The following is a 21,507-nucleotide window of genomic DNA, read 5'->3' on the forward strand; positions in this document are numbered from 1 at the left end:
ATAATAAAGCCATACTGTAGGTACTGTGTGATAATTAACCTCTCCCTACCCTCTGGCCATGACGATGAAGGCGAGAACCATTACCAATCAAAAATGTTTTTTTTTTTTCTTGTGTGTGTGCGTGCTTCACCTCTTCTCTCTTCCTCTTCTTTTTTCTTCTTCACCGTGAAGATCTTTGCCTCGTCTCATTAGAGCTCTGATCGGACTGGTGAGGAAGAGGGAGGAGGGGGGAACCGGAGGGGGGGGTGGCATTACACTGGTGGCATAGCGGTGGGATTCGCTGTAGTCTTGGCCAGTCGTATTGGGAGAGACAGTACTGGCAGTTGGGTAATATTGGGTCAAGTAATGTTCAAAGTGGCTGTTGTAGGTCATAGCCAGGTACCACGTAGGTTTGATGTGGAAGTGGAGAATTCAGAAGTAAGAATATATCGTGCAGGAGGAGCAAGAGCTAGGAATTTCTTTAATGACGAGAGATTGAATCACGTCTTGAAAATGACCTCACTTTCCTCTGGTTAGGAAGCAATGACATCAATCCTAATACACAGCCTCGTGAATTAACAGATACAATTCTGAACATTGGCAAAGAAATTGAACGAAATTGCGGTTCGAAGGTTATTTTGGTAGAAATAGAAAATAGACAGTATCCATCTAGCAGACCAGTAATTCCGAATGAACGCTATAAAAAGATAAAACGTGCAGTGAATGCCGCTTTGCTTAAAAGTAAACAGTTCTTGTGTATCAATTTTAACAGTTTTGTGTTTACCCTTGGAAGAGATGGAGTACATTTCGAAACCAGTGCCAAGGCTCAAATTCAACAAAAGTTGGCTATGAATATTAGCAAAGCCAAAGCTCGTCTATTTGGCCCTGTACACTAAAGTTCAACATGGATCGCATAGAGTCACTAATAGATATGGAGGAGAATGAAGAATACGGTGGAGTTAGATGGGAAAAGATAATGTAGTGGCTGATCAGTTGTCGCGTCCTGTTAGGCTTATCACACATCAACCCAACGTTACCTGGTTAGGCCTAACCCGAGAGGAATTCATTAAAGGACAGCGCGAAGATCCAACTTGGAATGAACTCTTAGACTACTTGAAGGGTGGGGTGTTGCCAGGGCGAAAGATTGCTAAGGCAACCCTTGATCAGTTTGAAGTTCTGGATGGTGTGTTGCACTATGTTAGAGAGACCAAAGATGGCAGTCTAAATTACACTGTAGTAGTACCCCGACACCTAGTCAGAAAGGCACTAGAAGTTGCTCATGATCAATCAGGACATTTTGGGCAGTTCAAATCCATCAAGCAGGCAGAAGGGTTGTTTTATTGGCCTACTATTAAGTCGGATGTAATACAGTATCTTAAAGAGTGTCTAAACTGCCAAAAATTCAAACACAACCGAGGAATGTCACAGTCATTCCGAGAGTTACCTATAGTGTCACAGCCATTGGAGAGGATTGCCATTGATCTCACTGACATGACCAACGGACAGGAAGGTCAAAGGTATATCCTCACCATCATAGATCACTTCTCTAGGTATGTAAAATTTTATCCTCTAAAAACAAAACATGCTCAGGGTATAGTAGCTAAGCTTTCCCAATACATCTCTGACTTTGGCCGGCCACTCTCCATCCTGTGTGACAATGCCTTGGAGTTCACGGGACGAGAACTAAGAACCTGGGCTGGTCTTCATGGGATAGAACTGCTCTACACCACTCCCTATCACCCCCAGTCAAACGGACTCATCGAGAGAATGCACCGGACCCTGAAGACCGTGCTGTCCCAAATGTGCAAGGGTTACCCTTTAAGGTGGCCCGCCCTTCTCAGTGAATGTCAGTCACACATGAATCTGGCAGTACATAGCAGCACGGGGGTCTCTCCATATGTAGCATTCTTCGCAAGACAGCCACCTCATTTCGTCACGGCGCCTCTCCTGACGGTGCAGTCTGAAGATAGTGACGTTCAGCAACTTAAGCGCATGATTAAAGACGCTAGTGTGACGTCACAGAGGAGGTACCGTGCAGTGGCGAACAGAAAACGATGTGATGAAAAGGTCTCAGTTGGGTCCTTGGTGTGGGTGAAATCAGAAACTCCGTTGCCTGGTACCTCTACCAAATTGAATGCTAAGTGGAAAGGACCATATCGAGTGAGTGAGGTAATCAGGGACGGTCAACTGTATGTAGTGGAGGACCCCTATTCTGGGAAGTTAGTACAAAGAGCAGCAGAAAAGGTGAAACCGTATGTGAGCCGGAGTGAAATTATTCCAGAGTTGGAGGAGAACTATTCAGACGGATGTGTTGAGGAGGAGGATCAAGACCTCCCTCCCCGCCGCCGTCGACCTCCCAGACGTCTTATTGAGGAGTACTAATGTGATGCACGAACTCAGGAGTGAGGAGAAGTGAACAGTGTTATAATGTATAGGATGTGAGGGTTAGGAATGAAGTGAGTTAAGAGCAGGAAATCCTCATCCGTCACAAGTGTTCGAAGGTCAGTGACACTGTCTCAGCCACAAATAGAGTGGGGCATTTCGGGAAAGTCGTCCCCAAATTCTCGTCGTGTCAAAACAGTTCATACCAGATGGTAGCTTATGTGTTTCAGTTCGGGGAAGTGTACCCCATTCTTGTGGGCTTTAGTTCGAGAAGTGAGGTTTCCAGGGAACGTCGTACTTGGTTACTTCCTCCTCAAGTTACAGTCATCACCTCTAACGGGTCCTAAGTTTCCCTTGAGGACGTATTACCCCAGTCTTCGTTGTAGTAAGAGGAATGATTTGTGTGAATGTTGGCGAATGTGTCGAATGCTGCGAATGTAATAGATTATTCCTTTTCTATGAGACGGGGAATAAAGAGAGTGACGGAGTTAGTCAGGTGACTTCTCCATAGATTACCCGTAGAGCAGAGGGTGACTGGGGTCCAAGTTCTCTTTTCCTGTAAGTATTCTGTATGTGAAAGGTGTTGGTACAATTTCCTACGGGAAGAAATGTACGAGTCAGGTGACTCAAGGGTAAGTGGTTGAGTCAGTGTCAGCTGTTTAGTAGACCTTATGTATGGATAGGATAAGGAAAGTGTATAGGTAGGATTTTGCATGTATTCTTCACCGTGAGTTTAACTCTGGGAGAATGGGCGTGTGTAACGCTCCTTTTTATTATTTCTGTGTTTCTTTGAGTCTCCCCAATAATTGTTTTCTTTTGTAGCTTGCGGTGAAGAGGAGGATAATAGCGGTAATTAAAGGTTTAGTGATTATATGAAAAAGTATATTTATAAGGCGTGTATTCGTGGGAGTGATTTAGAAGTCTTGAAACATTTGTTATAAATAGTCTTTACTTATTTCAACTGTGGTTTTCTCTAATCAGTGGTAATACGAATAATAGGATTACATCATGCTGCGTCAGCCTACCAGTAACTCATAAGGTGTCATTCCCTAGCTTATAAAATATGTTAGTAATTTAGAATTCAATTATTAACTTCAACTAATGTCCAGCCTATATGCTCACCTTGCTCGCCAATTATTTCTGCATTTTTATTTAAACTCACGGTTCAGTAAAATTATTTGTGAAAGAAGAGAGAGAGAGAACTAGCTAAGGTTCCAATAACTTCAGAGGCCTGGGGTGGGTGTTGAGGGGGAGAGCACAGAATGGCGTCTCCCTTCCCTCTGGCAACAGGTGGGTCTCGTAGCTCTGAAATATTTGATTTTTCTTTTATTTAGAAGTGAATATTACTGTGTTCATGTTTATTATTCATGTCTCTAGTGAAGATATAGTGACTGTACGTGTTGACAGAAAGGCGTCTCCCTTCCCTCTGGCAACAGATAAAATAGCCGGTGTTGGTCCCACGTGGAGACAGGCCACAGAGTCTTGGGAAAGTGTTAGCCATGTAATGTTTCTTTAGTCAAATATAGTCTACTGTGAATGTGTTGTGAGCAATATTATTGCCGTAGAGAAGTGATGGATGAAGGCTGTGACGCTATTTAGGGATATAACGGTGCCCAGAATCAATGGTACTCTTGAGGAGTTATAAAAGTAATTATTTTCTTGTGTATTCGTAGTGTTAAGTAACGGAGTATAAGTGTATATGCCATACCAGAATTTCAAGTGCCTTTTTTTTTTCTAGATTAACCACTCGATAAAGTGTCATAGTGGGTCAGTCAACCCAAAGAATCCCATCAGTATTATTCATTTAATTATTTTTGCTATTTTTATATTTTTCGTTCCTCATAATAAAGCCATACTGTAGGTACTGTGTGATAGTTAACCTCTCCCTACCCTCTGGCCATGACGATGAAGGCGAGAACCATTACCAATCAAAAATGTTTTTTTTTTTTTCTTGTGTGTGTGCGTGCTTCACCTCTTCTCTCTTCCTCTTCTTTTTTCTTCTTCACCGTGAAGATCTTTGCCTCGTCTCATTAGAGCTCTGATCGGACCGGTGAGGAGGAGGGAGGAGGGGGGAACCGGAGGGGGGGGTGGCATTACACTTGGTAGGCTGACGCAACACGATGTAATCCTATTATTCGTATTACCACTGATTAGAGAAAACCACAGTTGAAATAAGTAAAGACTATTTATAACAAATGTTTCAAGACTTCTAAATCACTCCCACGAATACACGCCTTATAAATATACTTTTTCATATAATCACTAAACCTTTAATTACCGCTATTATCTTCCTCTTCACCGCAAGCTACAAAAGAAAACAATTATTGGGGAGACTCAAAGAAACACAGAAATAATAAAAAGGAGCGTTACAATTTTATGATCTAGGATGTTCATAAAATAAAGCAAGCATTCAATAATTTTGAAATATGCTGTAATTTGAGAAGTTAGTTCGTAAAATAAAAACTAGTGTTCAAAAGCCTTAAAGGGGTCATTATACCCAAATTTGGTTCATTATATCAAGGGTTTACTGTACATATTAGTTTGGTTCCCCTTCATTTTACAGTGTACTGTATTTTTTTTTTATTGAAATATTACATACAATACATATAGTAATTGTCTCTTACTGTTTTAAAGTGAATTTTAAATGCATTGAATAAGTGTGAGACATATGTTTTATGGTTTAAACTATAAACATAGGTATTTCTGAGCCTTACAGAGGTAGTTCTGGATTCAAAGATTTTTCCTATTCAGAAGAGGCTTTGGAATGTAACCCCCACAAATAGCAGGAAAACACTACAATAATATGAAGTGGGATGTATGCTATCTCTATGTCTAAAGGGACATTCCCTTTCCTTTATGCTTAATATGCATCTAGTTAATTACATTTTCCCCTCTGTACTTCAACATTTAATTTTTCATTACATTTATGCCTAATGTGTACCATTAAGATAAAAAAAAAAAAATCTGACCAGACCAAGGAACAAAAACAGGCCTGCTCTTTTTGAATTTTAAATTCAATATCCTAAAAAGAAGACTCCTTGTCTGTCTATGTACTTACCTCACAAGTCCTTATATTGTTGGAAGCATTTCTAGAAATATGATAGGAATAGTAATAGGAAGAATGAGTACATACAATATTACCTAATGAAAGACTGGTGAGGAAGAAGTATAGAGAGAAACAGGGAGAAGCTGGGGTGACAGCAGGAGGGGGATCAAGTGTAAAGGTAGTGTTTGATTTTAATGTATTTAACCCTTTCCTTCCGGCAATCGTATATATACGATTGCAAAAATGCGTCCGTAGCAACGGCGATCATACCGGTAATCAAGAATTTTCGCGCCTCAATTTTGAGGTCCAAGCGCGGTTTCTCGAGTCAGATAGTGTGAGTGGAAGTGTCTGGCATGTTTCCACATGTAGTGTTGTCACTAGCTCTGGAAATTTAGCGGTAACTAAGCTATTTTCCTTTTCTCCGGGCGACACTTGGCAACCCCAGCGACCCGCCGGGTGGAAAGCACTCGCCGGGTGGAAAGCACCATGATAAGTGTGAAGAGACATCCTGATAAGAGCCAAGGATCTCAGATCATAACTCACCATGGAGCAGGACACAACATATGTATTTAGCAGTGCTTCTGAGTTTGAAGACAGTGACAGTGAATATTTAGAAGATGAAGAAAGCGTAGACATTAGTGAGGACTCGGAAAATGATTTACAGGATCCACCTGTTTTATCAGAACAGAGAGATGATACCTATCATTCTTTCATGGTAATTTTTTCATTATCTTCGATTTTATAATAAAATGGTAGAAGGTAACTTGTCAGAGAGAGAGAGAGAGAGAGAGAATGTTATTTGCCTGAAACTTGATATGAAAAGGGATGAAATCTCTCTCTCTCTCTCTCTCTCTCTCTCTCTCTCTCTCTCTCTCTCTCTCTCTCTCTCTCTCTCTCTCTCTCTCTCTCATTGGAAGTGTACAATTTCCCCTCCAAGATGAGAGAGAGAGAGAGAGAGAGAGAGAGAGAGAGAGAGAGAGAGTGTGTGTGTGTGCGCGCGGCGTCATCGCTCTCCGGGCTGTTTCTGGATGACGGATCACACAGCGGGAGGAGGAGGAATCTTTTATAAGGCATAAACTCAACTTTGAGAGGTCGCATCGAGCTACAAAGTATATCATTGTATTCAGAATAACAAAGAGAAAATAATTATTAGTATTCAAACAATTTTCTGACAATTTCTAGGTTTACCATTTTTAGCCGTCATACAAAACGGGAAAATAATTTAAGCGCCGAAAGGAAAGGGTTAAAGTATTATGGCCCTCATACCCGCCTCACCAACTACTAGTCTCTCCAACTAACCATTGGCTTTGAATACCATCTGGACCACACCATGGCGGTATCATTAAGGAGAAAGCTTTGAAAACACGTCTCAACTTGCGTCTCGATCAAGCTAACCAAGCTGACGACTGACTTCCACCTCCCCACCTTGTCAGTCTCACTTGGTTCCCGCAGTTGGAACCATTCTCCCTCCTGCTGCCTGGCTTTGGTTACATTGACATGAGTTAGAAGAAGACATGACAAACATGAACACACGTACACTTACACTCTTCATTACGTAAACACCTGAGTTACTTATATTTGTGTTGTATTTTAGGTATATATTTGTTTTCCTTTATTGCTTATTATTTGATACATGTTACATTCACTTTGCTGCTTATTAACTTGTATATGTTTCATCACCTTTTGGTTTCCTTCATTGCTTAATAGCTTGTATATGTTATGTTAACTGTACATACTTGCTTGAACCCAAGTGGGGTCACTGTGTCCTAGATATGTTGCATGCGCTATGCCTGCTTCAGGTAGTGAATATTTAGTTTAATGATGATTATAAGTTTTATTTCATAATCGTTTAACTACCTTAAGCTACAAGAAAGGGTACAACACATCCCTAGTCAACCAACTTCTACCCATGCTTGTAACAAAAGGCTTGGCAGCAAATAAGTTATAGAAGACTTGGAAGTATGTGATGGACTGAGGACTAAGGAGGCTGTAAAGGAGGAGAGCACAAAAAGATATACTGAAAAAAAAAAGACAAAAGAAATTAAAGAGAAAAACAGAGTACAAGTCTTGAAGTAGGACAGTGAGGGAACTGATAAGAGAAAGTAAAAGGAGAGATGAAAAATTTTGTATGAAGTTGAATAGAAAGTTAAATAAAAAAAAAAAGAAAAGGTTATCTTGGAAGAAAGTTAAGAGAGAAGAAGACCATGGCTATATGAGAAGGAAGAGAGAGGATGGAGCTCTTGTAAGCTGCATGGGAGGGGTGGAATGGGTTTGTTGAAAAGGCATTCCAACTGTTTAATGAATGAGGGGACTATAGAGGAAGCAACAGTGTCTAGTATGGGTATGGAAGCCAGTCGAGAGTGAATGTTTATACAGAGAGGAAATGATAGCAAAAAGGTAAAGAAAGCAATTGCTAGGTGTGGTAAGGCTGAAAGTATAGATGGAATAGCCACTAAAATACAAAGTAGGGAGGTAAAATGTTAATACATTGGGTGCTTTTAGAATATGAACTAGCATGGAAGAAAAGAGAGGAGGAAGACAGTTATTGTACCTCTATATAAAAGTAAAGGTTGTTGGAATGTGTTTTAATTAAAGGAGGATAAATTTACTTTGTGTCAGGAAATTCATGAGTCTTGGTTATGAAAATGATGGAAGTGACTGAGGATTTAAAAATGGGAAAAACTGTGAAGATCATCATCATCATACTTGTTTAACGTCCACATTTTCCCCATTAGGGTGGGGTTGGACGGGCGATGACTGCTTTCCACAACTAGCGATCTTGTGTCATTGTTCTTCTGTTCCCAACAACAAAATTTGTGCAGATCAAATCTTTGCAATTAAAATGATAATGGAGGAGGACTTCGGAAAGAATGAAAAGTTGCTTGCAGCATTTATTGACTGAGAAAGCATATGATGAGATGAACAGGAGAAGCCTCTGGAATATAGCAGAACCTCAGTTACTGAACACCTCCTTTTTCAAATAAATCAGTTTTTGGACAAAATTTTGAACTTGTAACTTCTTCAGTTGCCGTACCATAATTTGGTTCTTGAATAAAGTTACTTGATTTCAAATGCTAAAATACAAAGCAAAAGCTGCAGTTTATTATTAATTTATAGTTTCTATAAATATTTCCTTCATTTTTATGTATTTAGAGGAGAGACATAGTGGGCAAGACAGAAATTCAATCTTTGAAATAAGTTAAATGTGATCCCACTGAAGAGCCTCAATGTAAACAAACAGTTTTTGGCAATCAGGAATAATCCTAAGCCACCTGTGGCTTTCTTGATGACCCACAATGCCATCACTACTGCACAACTGCATTTTCCCAGCAGCAAGATGTCTAAGAGCTATGATCATCTTCAGTTTGGTGCTAAGTGGGATATTCTTTTCTGTGTCACTCAATAAGGCTTTCCTCACTAGATTGGTGACAAAGAGAATACCTGCATGGTCCAAACAATATCTTCTGATAAGTTCTGTGTCACTAAGTTCATTCAATACATCCTTTCTAGATAAATAATTTCTGAGATGGAGATGTTGTGGTGCAGCCATCTTGGCTGTGGGAGCATCTGTCATAAGCCACTACGCCAGGGTGGACGGGTGTCTGGGAATGGATTAATCCATTTTATACTGATTCCTATGGGGAAAATAGTTTTGGTTCCCAAGCATTTCAGATTTTGAATGGTATTCAGGAATGCATTAAGTTCAAGAATCGAGGTTACACTGTATTCCTAAATTTTATATAGTGTGAAGTATAGTTATTAGAAGGAATTAAGGCCTTTATAGGAGTGCAAGGGCTTATGTGAAGGAGGAGAGAGAACTTGGAGAATTTCACAAACAGAGCTGGAATAATACAGAGATGTGTTGTCTCTATGCTTATTTAATTTTTCTATGGATGGCTGTATAAGGGAGATAAAAGCTAAATTTGGAACTGTTTGTGCAAGGCTGAAACAGAATGAAATGGGATGGCCTACAGTAACACCATTGTTTGTGAATGACACTGTCTTATAGGCACATGGTAAGAGAGAACTTCAGAGAATAGTGGATATGACAGAAAAACTGAAGGTGTATGTTGGAAAAAGAGGGTAATGTTTTTGAGAGAAAAGTAAATGCGTGCAACTTTAGGATATCTTAGAGGATGAGTGTGTCAGGTGTAGGAAGATGTGAGGTGGTTAAGGTAGAAAAAATAGTGCACAACAACCAAGATTGCATGTTATAGAAATGAGTTATCTGGGCAGAGCATGTACACTGTCATGATAAGAGAGTGAGAACAAAGAAAGTGTGTAGAGAAAGATGCAGAGAGTGCCTGCTAAAGTCATGTTAATGAGAGACTTCTATTCAGTCTTCCACCAGATGTCTCATCGGTCACTAGGCTGGAGGGCTGGAAAGAGTCCCTGATCACCTTGACTTCCCTGTTTTGCAAGCTTTTCATTACACACAACTGATATAATCACTAAACTTTATAGCAAAAGTGTTGGAGATAACCATAGTTATCATAATTTCATGAAAACCAAGGCATATTGTTCAACACCTTGTAGTACAGCAAAGTTTTTTCTCTTGTTTAAAGAATACAGCCCAAAATGAGTCTCACCTAAAGTCTTAGAAATATTAATTTTTAATCTGTGTCTTTTCATAAAAATAAAAATAAAACGGTCACCAAAGACAGATGGACAGATGTTCTTGGGGTGAGATGGGCTTTTTTCTGCCACCAGCCTGCTATACCTGAATTAACGAGAAGGAGGCATGGTTCAGGATCTGCTTTCAAAAATGAGGTTAATTGGATGCAATATCCACTTTCAGTACACTAGTAAAGGGTAGGGGACTAACCCAGATGGCACAGTAGATGTAATGGTGCATTCTGAATGTGAACAACAATGGCTCATCTTGGGGTGAGGACTGTGTCTGTCCTCAGTTGTCTAGTGCACATTTAATGTACAGTGCATTACATGAATTTTACACCATAAGATATACTGACATGCTAAAATGGTAAAAATTACTCTTTCTAATACTTCAATGTAAGTTAAACATTTGGTGGCCACTTTGTTGATGCCAATGCTTTATGAAAAGGAATTGCATCAACGTATTAGAGATGGAAGTCTGGAACTGGCAAATTACAATATCCACAAACAAGTAGGCAGCTATCCACAATAAATGGCAAAAAAAGAAGTCACATAAAAAGGCAAAAAAACAGAGCAACTGTCTCATTCAACCCCCTTTACCTAAAAACCAGTTTAACTACTGAGTAACCCAAATAGGATGTGGCCTAGGAAGGTAAGAAGGATGGGATACATAGAACTCATCATCAGATTTCTACTTGTTGCCATTCTACTTCCTCCTTTGGTCAGCTCATCTTGCAGGTGCTACCCTTGGGTGTTGCTGCATGGGTGTGACTGTGGGAAATGACATGTACAGTGTTGGTGCACTTTCTGTGAGGATTTTCTGCATTTTCAAGTGCATGTGTTGTGTGGTCTGTAGACAGCTGTTGCTGTGCATCCAGCGCCACTCTATTCTGGTTTTTACTGATTCAGGCCCTGCCACAGATGTGTCAGACTTCCTTTGAGGACCCTGACCCATTTGTTTCCTTGTGGACTCCCAGATCCTGGCCTACCTCCCCTCTGGTCCCCCCTTCTCCCCACCACAAAGGCATCATCTCCTCTGGTATGTTGGGCCCACTGTTGTTGGGCTTGCACCACTCTGTGGTAAGTGTGTCTTTCCCACAGTTTTTTCAGCATCTCCTCTGCACTCTGTGATGTTGTTTACTTCTGTTTTACCTTCTGCTCTTTACTGTTTCTACGGCACCATGGTTTCAGTGCTGGGATGGCATTTTCTGCCACATACATAAGCCCTGACCCCACTGGGGTGTTGCCTTAGCTGTGGTGATGCTGCTCTGAGGATTGGAGCAATGCCACTCTCACAGCAAGGTCCCATTCTGTCATTATGAGGAAGAGAGTGATGCCACTTTCACAGCAATGTCTTGTTCCACTAACTGGTCTACCAATAGGGAGTGATGCCACCCTCAAGGTGATGCCACTTTCCAAGAGCAATGATCCCAGAGCATGTGCACAGGGCTTTTCTGGTACTTCTCCCCGCATGTGACCCACCAGCTTGTGTCATGTTGACATATTTTATTTATTTATTTATTTTATTTTGACATGTGTCAATTTTTCTTTGATGTTTCTTACCAGTTTTTTATTCCAGTCTTCTGGTATTTCTGCTTTTGGCATGTCTGCCAGGTGTCCCTCTCAGCCCTTTCTTGGGTTCTCGGAGGAGGATGGGGCTAACACTCCTGGAAGGGATGCTTGTGGTGGGGCACCACTGGCTTCCCCCTGTAATCAGTTGCCATTAACAGACTACTGCCCCAGGTCCTGTGGCATCCAGTCTTCCTCTCCTCCACACCCTGCCATTGTTACTGCTGCCTCCTCATCTCCTTCCCTTCAAGAGTCTCAGCTTGTCTCTCCTGCTGCCCAGATCTTGCCTCCAGCATCCCCTCCTTCTGACACTGCGGTTTCAAAACTTTCTCCTGCTCAAGTGGTGAACGTGCCTGTACTCTTGGAAACAGCCAAGTGCTTGGTACTTCTTTTCCTCACCAGAACAAATGGCCCTACTCCTCTTCACCTCTGCCCATACCCTTCCATTGCCAAAGGTCTTCTTCACTTTTTTCGGATGCTGGCCCTGCAGTCACAGAGGTGGTTTCACAGGCCCCGCTTCCAGTCTCAGCTTCTCCTCCTCCACCTGGTGATCCCTCTTCTTCTCTCCTTCCTTCACAGCCTCTCCCAACTTTGAACTGCTGTGATCCTGTGGAAAGAGTCTAGCTTCGGGAAGTGTCCAACCCTACCAGACATCTACTAACATCTACCAGACATCTGCCCTACTAACATTGTGCCTCCCCACGATGTTTCTAGGGCAGCTGCTGAGTTGGCGCTCCTAGTCTAGTTACACCTCCCCAATCTTCATTTCTTACATCTGTGTGATCCCAATACTTTTTGTTGCTGCCTTCAGTGGCAGATATGAGTGCAGACATTGGTCCAGCCTCTTGTTTCCTGGTGGGACAAGTTGGGTTCTTTCAGATCTTCCTCTTGCCATTCTCCTTTTGCCCCAGGTGCTTCTGCCTCAGTGATTACAGTCAGAGATGACCTGTGGGGTCAGCTGGGTTTTCTTTCTGCTCCACAACTGTCAACAGTCCCTGGCATTTTGACTTTTCCCCTTCCTTCTCAGTCTTGTTCTCCAACTAGCCAAAAACTCCTTCATTAACAGAAAGTGTCAAAACCTTTCAAGATCTAACTCCCCTCATGACTTCTGGCATCTAACCAAAAATATCTCCAATGTCTTTGCTTCTTCTTCTTTCCCTCCTCTGTTTCAACCAGATGGCACCACTGCTATCACATCTATTTCTAAAGCTGAACTCTTCAATCAAACCTTTGCTAAAAATTCTACCTTGGATGATTCTGGGCTTCTTCCTCCCTCTCCTCCACCCTCTGACTACTTCATGCCACCTTTTAAAATTCTTCACAATGATGTTTTCCATGCCCTCGCTGGCCTAAACCCTCGAAAGGCTTATGAACCTGATGGGGTCCCTCCTATTGTTCTCCAAAACTGTGACTCTGTGCTTGCACCTTGCCTAGTCAAACTCTTTCAGCTCTGTTTGTCAACATCTATCTTTCATTCTTGCTGGAAGTTTGCCTACATTCAACCTGTTCCTAAAAAAGGTGACCATTCCAATCCCTCATACTACTGTCCTATTGCTTTAATTTCCTGACTATCTAAAGTTTTTTAATCTATTCTCAACAGGAAGATTCTTAAACATCTATCACTTCACAACCTTCTATCTGATCGCCAGTATGGATTCCGTCAAGGCTGCTCTACTGGTGATCTTCTGGCTTTCCTTACTGAGTCTTGGTCATCCTCGTTTAGAGATTTTGGCGAAACTTTTGCTGTTGCCTTGGACATATCAAAAGTTTTTGATAATGTCTGGCACAAAGCTTTGATTTCCAAAACTACCCTCCTACAGCTTCTATCCTTCTCTCTGTAACTTCATCTCAAGTTTCCTTTCTGACCGTTCTATTGCTGCTGTGGTAGACGGTCACTGTTCTTCTCCTAAATCTATTAACAGTGGTGTTCCTCAGGGTTCTGTCCTGTCACCCACTCTCTTCTTGTTATTCATTAATGATCTTCTAAACCAAACTTCTTGTCCTATCCACTCCTACGCTGATGATACCACCCTGCAATTTTCCACATCCTTTCATAGACATCCAACCCTTCAGGAGGTAAACATTTCACACAGGGAAGCCACAGAACGCTTGATTTCTGATCTTTCTAAAATTTCTGATTGGGGCAGAGCAAACTTGGTATTGTTCAATGCCTCAAAAACTCAATTCCTCCATGTATCAACTCGACACAACCTTCCAGACAATTATCCCCTCTTCTTCAATGACACTCAACTGTCCCCCTCTTCTTCACTGAATGTCCTTGGTCTGTCCTTTACTTATAATCTGAACTGGAAACTTCACATCTCATCTCTAGCTAAAACAGCTTCTATGAAGTTAGGTGTTCTGAGATGTCTCCGCCAGTTTTTCTCACCCCCCCAGCTGCTAACTCTGTACAAGGGCCTTATCCGTCCATGTATGGAGTATGCTTCACATGTCTGGGGGGGTTCCACTCATACTGCTCTTCTAGACAGTGTGGAATCAAAAGCTTTTTGTCTCATCAGCTTCTCTCCTCTAACTGACTGTCTTCAGCCTCTCTCTCACCACCGCAATGTTGCATCTCTAGCTGTCTTCTACCACTATTTTCATGGTAACTGCTCTTCTGATCTTGCTAACTGCATGCCTCCCCTCCTCCTGCGGCCTTGCTGCACAAGACTTTCTTCTTTCTCTCACCCCTATTCTGTCCACCTCTCTAATGCAAGAGTTAACCAGTATTCTCAATCATTCACCCCTTTCTCTGGTAAACTGTGGAACTTCCTGCCTGCTTCTGTATTTCCACCTTCCTATGACTTGAATTCCTTCAAGAGGGAGGTTTCAAGACACTTATTCATCAATTTTTGACCACTGCTTTGACCCTTTTATGGGACTGGCATTTCAGTGGGCATTTTTTTTTATTGGATTTTTGTTGCCCTTGGCCAGTGTCCTTCCTACATAAAAAAAAAGTCTCTGCTGACAGATGATGACCAGACCAGGGGGAAGAAGTCTGTCACTCTTCTTAGGGATTTCCATTATATTTTGGATCTCAAAGACAGATTCAGTTTTGGATTCCTCCTTTGAGTCTGTGCCCTCCTCATCTTCAAACACTCAAGCTGCCTTTTACCACATTGCTACTTGGCTTCTGTGGCTGTGCAAGTTCTACAGCCAGCCTTGGTCACTTCTGTTGCAGGAGCTCTGTGTGCGAGACTCCAGTGTCATGAAGCTGTGCTACAGGAAGTGGACCCAGCAATTTGACAGTCTTTGTTGGCTGCTGACTCCCTCTTTCCAACCCTCTTGGATGCAGGTTATGCTCGAGATCTTTTGTGGGCTGCACCCTCTCATGTGACAGTTCATGTCTGGCACCACGGTTCTGCTGCCTTCTCTCAGGCTTGTCAAGGTTCTGGCTCTCAAGTCCTTGCTTCCACTAGTTGATGCACAGTGAGTTTTCATCCTCCACAGTGTTGTCTTCCCTCCTCTTCAGATTCCTGTGGTGGTTCTTTGGGTCTCCCTCAAGTTTCAGCCAAGAGCTCTTCCACCCCTCACACTGGGAAGGGGTGACTCTGCAGGTTTTGTCATGCCAGTCTGCTAACCCTAACCCTGGTCCTTTGCAGCCCTCCAGGTCACTTCCCCGGCCTAGCGGGAACCAGTGCTCCTGACTCCCACAGGCAGGTGGACAGGATCCTGGGCGGCCAAAGTCATCTGCAAGTCTCTCTTGGCCTTGGGTAGCTGGCCACCATCTTCTCCTCTGTCCTGTCCATCCTTAATCCTGCTCCAGTGTGGTTTGACATCTTCTCTTTGAGCTGTGGAAGCAGGATGTTGTGGAGGAGACATTTGACCCCCACTTTTCTATCCCATGCCTTTGTAGTTCCTAAAAGAGACTCTGACAAGCTTCATCTTGTCATCAAATCAAAGTATCCAGACTCTTTGCTTCCAGATGCTCTCACTTCAGCAAGTTCAGAAGGCCTTGTCTCCAGATGCATGGATGGTCTGCCTCAACCTGGAGAGTGTGTACTGGCATGTGCCCATTCACCCTCAGATCTGCAAGTTCCTGGCAGTTCAAGTTGACTTCCACATCCTTTAGTTCAATGTCATGCCTTCTGGTCTCAACACTACACCCAGGGTCTTCACAAAGCTCACCAAGGTTGTATCTGCACATCTTACCAGTCAAGGGGTATCAACCCTCATATACCTCAACAACTGGCTGATCCACACTCCTTCAGACTCCTAAGCTCAGTGAGGTCTGGTACACTGCCCTCTGCACCTGCCAGGAAATGGGATTCCTTGTCAACTTCTCCAGGTTCCAACTTTCTCCTTCCCAGTCCATCATTCAGCTCAGCATGTAGTGGGACACAAGGTCCCAGACTCTGGGAATGTCTGCACGCAACCAGTCCATCTGCTGCAGAAGCTTTGCCAGGCACTGGGGTCTCATACTGTCACCAAGTGATTGTGGGACAGCCCCTTAGGTTCTCTCAACTTCACAGCACATGTAATACCTCTAGGATGGCTGAGGTTCAGGAAACTTTCCCTAGAAGGAAACCACTAGTTTCCCATTGCCCATCATGACCAAGTTTGTAAGTTTCCCAGATCTCTACTCCTACTCCTCTGTTGGTGGTAGTGGTGGGCAGGAACTGATAACTTAGGTATTTACGGAATTGATTCCTTGGGCTGGTGGATCCGTTGGAACTGGTTCCGCAGAGAATCGTATAGAGCATGCATGGCCGGTACCAGAGTCTTGGGGCCGCCAGTGCATGGGGTGAATACCAGAGTGCTGCTCAGACGGTTACCAGGTGGAGCTGGTTCTGGAATTGGTTCCACAGAGAATCATGTAGAGCGTGCGGGGCCAGTACCAGAGTCTTGGAGCTGCTGGCGTGTGGGGTGAGTACCAGAGTCTTGGAGCCGCCAGTGCATTGCTCAGATAGTTATCAGGCAGAGCTGGTTCCAGAATTGGTTCCGTGGGGAATCATTTAGAGAGTGCGTTGTGAGTACCAAGTCTTGGAGCCACCAGCGTGCTGCTCAAATGGTTACCACTAGTGTGTAGAGCTTCCAGGATTCATCCAGAATACTGGCAGAGATTATTACAAGCTCCTTGTTAGACAGACACATATTAGTTTTCCCCAGATAGCGGAGAGTGTATTTCACATGGTCATGTTGCTCTAAATATCGTTCCATCATGTAGTATGTAGAATTTGATCTAGTTTCTACATCCTGAATAATTTTTTTTTGAAGGCTGTTTGTGCTGCTCTTGTACCTGCATGAGCTTATCAGAAACCTTCATGCTGTGATGGAAAAAGTTACAATAGTCATTATTTATTTCTTTTAGCTTCTGAACATCCTCAGTGTTCTTAGTGGAGTCCTGAACAACTAGATTCAAAGTGTGTGTAACGCATGGGATATGGTGAACATTCATCTGTTTCATTGCTGCAGTCATGTCAGCAGCATTGTCAGTCACAATTGAGTGAATTTTATCTAAAATGTTCTATTTATTGTAGACACGTCTTAACTCTTCTGCAAAATTATTTGCTCTATGGGACTTAACCATATAAACAGTATCAAGCACAGCAGACTTGAGGACTCACTCTAGGGATATGTAGTGAGCTGTCACTGTGATGAATGCTTTTGTTTGTTGGGATGTCCATAATATGTCTGTTGTTAAAGCAATACGCTTAGCTTTCTCCAGCTCTTGACAGACTTTCTCTACTTCTCTATTGTAAATAGAAGGTAAGAGAGTCCTATCTATCTCTCTGTGGCTTGGTAAGTCATATCTGGGATTGAGTCCATTTACTGATCTCTTAAACCCCTCATCTTCAACAACAGATAGTGGTTGTAAGTCTTCCCCTATCATCCTGACAACCAATGCATCAAGTTCTTTCTTTTTATTTGAATCATTCTTATAGGGCTGAACCCTAGTGATGGCTTCGATCATTGTTGGTTGAGCAGAGGTCTGGGATGTTTGGCACCAATATCCATATCTGGATCCTCCTTGAACTCCGTATATTCATTGGGATGTCTGGTGTGCAGGTGTTTCATCATGTTCAATGTACTTCCACTGTACTTCAGCTTATCTATATGCACCAAGCATACGATGTCAGACGATGTCTGTTCTATGTACGTCCACACTGGAGCTGTTCTATTCCACTTGGATGCCATTGTTTTATGTGAAATTTAGGTTTAATAAGTGAGATGTACACCTCCGTTTTCTATGCTCTGATGCTGCTAAGTAGGTATAAACGTGATATGTGCACCTTCAGCACGCTGCCTTTGAAAAGACTTGTTGCCTGTAAAAATATTATGTTATAATGTGAGAGAGGAAGGGTAAGTTATTTTGAGTATCTGAAAAAATAAGGTCTTTATTTATTCATGAGGATGATGGTCACAGACTCCCTCTTCCTTAGGCAGTTTTAGCTCTTATGAGTTATGAGCAAGTCGCTGGCCGTGCACTACTATTTACACCTTGTCATGATGTCATAAGACATCTACCAATCAGTGTTAAGAAATTATTACACATATGGCAACACTAAATCAGTGCATACTATTGACCATCATGAACAAAATATTTTCATATCATTTATGCGATTTCTTTGAATACTGGATGAAGGGACACTATTCATGTATCATTCCTTTACACTCCATTTTGTTCATTTGTAGAGACAATTTGCAAAACTTCCTGAATAATATTCATGATTACATATTTTAAACATTGCATAACTGTCTGTGATTTGTAACTCATGAGCATCAGCCATCAGTACTCACAAGGAACCGTTAAGGTGGAACTGGCTCCAAGACTCAGAACTGATTCCAAGCAAGGCCTAGTGGAGCCGTTGGAACCAATTCCAGAACCGGTTCCTACCCAGCCTTAGTTGGTGGGCTCTACCCTGTCAGTTGTCCTCAGTTGCTCCCTGGATCCTTCCCCAACCCCACTTTTTTCATCGCTACTCAACGCTACCAATGCTCTTCTCATTCTCTCCCACTTCTCTCTGTCTCATAAGATCTGTTTTTCCTGGTCAAGTCCTGAAAGCTCTGCCTATCCACCAGGTATATTCCAGGTTTGGATAATGTTTGGGCCGATGTGTTGTCACATCAGGCAGGGACCTCAATGGAGTGGGAGTTGAAAGAGACTGCATTCCAAGACCTAGTGGACCTTTTTGGCAGTCCTCATGTGGATCTGTTTGCCTCCACCTCCAACCAGAAGCTCCCTCTATTTGTGTCCTGTTGGATGGAAATGAAGGCAGGAGAACCTGATGCCTTCCTGGTTGAGTGGAGCTAGTGGAATTTCCTGTATCTGTTCCCTCCTCTGGCAGCCAGTGTTACTACAGGTATGCCACAAACTACAGACATTCCACAGCCAAGTTCTTCTGGTGCCCCCCCTCTAGTGAGCCCAGCCTTGGTACCAGCAACTCCTGCACTGTCTCTGTCAGGGAAAGGCCTGAAGTTCTTCGGGATCTTCTCTGACTTTCATGTATGGAGTTTCTCTCTCTGAGCTTATCTAGTGAGTTGCCTCCACAAGTGATGCTGGATTTTTCTCGGACCCTTTGTGACTCTCCTATTCGGCAGTTCCAGTCCACCAGTCCTGCTGGAAAGTCTTCTAGTCCTTCCTGCACAATAAAGATATTCAAGTCCTCTCTCAATATGTGGTACTTCAGTTCTTTGGTTTCTTGTTTCATGAGAAAGGCTGCTCTGCCACTACTATCCATACCCACACTGGTGTTCTGAAGGTTCCACTTTGTTATGGGTGGACAGGATGCTCTGCAGCTTCCTCCTTCAATATCTTGCTTTCTGCCAGTCTCATCCTGTCTGGTCCCTCTCTAAAGTTCTGGACTCCTTGTTTCCTCCTCTGCTTCCTGAGCTTTCCTTAATGGAACTGATTTTTCAGAAAATTGTTTTTAGTTGCCTTAGCTTCTGGCCTGCGTGCTTCACAATTATGTGCCTTGTCTCATAGTCTTGCCTGGACTGTCTTTGCTTCTGGTGACACCCAGATTTTGTTGGCCTTCCTTTCTGGTCAAGAACGAAGGGGAAGCTCACCACCTTCTCCTCATCCCTATCATTATTCTAGTTTGGTTTCAAAATGGAGTTCATCATCTTCTGTGTCCTGTATCTTGTCTCTGCCAGTATCCTCTGGCTTCTCCTGATTATTCTTTGGACCATCTCTTTGTCTGCCCTGACTCTCTCTGCAACTTGCTCCAGTGTCCATATCACACAGGTTTTGTGCAATGTTATCAACTGTGCAGATCCAGGACATTGCCCAAGAGGTCAGGATGTTCATGAAATGGAGGCTTCTCTACTTTTCTTTATTCCCATTTCTTGGAGACTACTTGCTTAGGAGGCCAGTGAAGCTAAGCTCACACTTTTTGTCCATCACTGCCTCTCCACTGGTCACCAATATGCCCTGTGTTGCAATGGGCCCTCCTGCCTAACTGATCCTTTATTTGAGACCTCATAGGTTCAGGGTTTCCCTTTTTTCTATTCTAAGAAACTTCAGGTTTATCTTCTGGGTTTTGGTCAGCCGTAATTTACAGCCCAGTGGCCTCTTTGCGTGTGGGGCATGAGCGTAGGTTTTCTTGGTCTTGCTGGGGAACATTATTGCAGTTTTCCCATCAGATTGCTCTTAATCAGTGTTTTCCTCTTGGGGACGTTCTTCTGCTGCATACATAACAGCTGTGGATCTCCAGTCTTCTCTTTTGGTATGTTCCCAGGTTGATGTCTTTATAGACTACCTCCACATGGTAAGCAGAATTGGCATCCATGAAGTAGTCACCAAAATGGGATTTTGAACAGAGAGAAAAATCTATTTTTGGTGGAGCTCAGTGGATGCCAATGTTTTGTTCCCACCCATAGTTTCCTTCTTCCCCTCCCCGTGTCTCATCCAGATCCCAACTAATTATATATGGTATTTTCTGATGGTGAGTGCTATTTGTCCCATCCTCCTTATCTTCCTAGATCATGCCCTATTTTGGATTAGTAGTTAGATGTTTAAGTGTGGGGTTGAACGAAAGTCGCTGTTTTATTATTATTATTATTTATTTATTTTTTTTCCTTTTTCTATGACTTTTTCTTGGCAAGTGTTTGTTGCGGATAGCTGCCTACCTGTGTGTAGATGTTGTAATTTGCCATATCCAGACTTCCATCTAAAATATGTTGATTCAAGTCCGATGCATAAAACACTGGCTTCCAATCAGTACCACCAAAAAAATTTTTTACTCCATTCAAAATCACAATTCTAAAAGGCCAGGTTGAAATTACTTTGGACTATTTTCTTGTAAATAAGAGAAAACTGATTTGATGTAAGATGTTTAAAAAGGAAATACAGTAACTATGGATATCATTTCACTTCTAAATTTTTGCTGTGAAGTTTATTGAATACAAATTTTGTGTGCTGGTCCTCTGAAAAAAAGCTTCCTGCACAAACAGAAAAGTCAAGGTAATTAGGAGCCCTTTTCAGGCCAATAGCCCAATACAATGGAAAGGCATAGTGACAAAGCTTGGAAAGTCCACCATTGTGGAGTGATGGAATGATAAAAAAAAAAAAACACTATGATGGTAAGCCTTCATTGTGAGAATGAAGAGCAGAGTTTGTAAAGATAGCATATGTGAGTGAAACTGAAGGTCCTGATAAAAGAGAAAGACAGAAGACAAGAGCAATGGAGTACATATGTGGAAAAGGTTAAAGACCAAGCACTTGAACAAGTGAGAAAAGAATATTTGGTTAGAAGGATTTGAAGGTTTTTTTGTTCCTCTCCTTGAGAGATGCTCCCAATGGGAGCAAGACATAAGATCTAGACTATACTGATAACTTCCTGATGAGGTGGTTATAACAAAAGTCATTAATTCTTGCCCATTCCAGTCTCTCTCTCTCTCTCTCTCTCTCTCTCTCTCTCTCTCTCTCTCTCTCTCTCTCTCTCTCTCTCTCTCTCTCTCTCTCTCTCTCT

The 21,507-nt window shown here is 42.4% G+C and overlaps 2 protein-coding genes across 11 annotated transcripts in view; one reads left to right on the top strand and one right to left on the bottom strand.

Moving 5' to 3' along the window:
• LOC135104938 (thioredoxin domain-containing protein 16-like) overlaps positions 1-21,507 on the bottom strand; it is a 428,690-nt gene that overhangs the window by 152,599 nt on the left and 254,584 nt on the right. The gene's annotated exons all lie outside the window — the stretch shown is intronic.
• The window catches only part of LOC135104939 (uncharacterized), a 116,740-nt gene that overhangs the window by 90,188 nt on the left and 5,045 nt on the right, over positions 1-21,507 (top strand). The window lies entirely within an intron of this gene.

Source organism: Scylla paramamosain, chromosome 11, assembly GCF_035594125.1.
Source record: "Scylla paramamosain isolate STU-SP2022 chromosome 11, ASM3559412v1, whole genome shotgun sequence".
Taxonomy (NCBI): domain Eukaryota; kingdom Metazoa; phylum Arthropoda; class Malacostraca; order Decapoda; family Portunidae; genus Scylla; species Scylla paramamosain.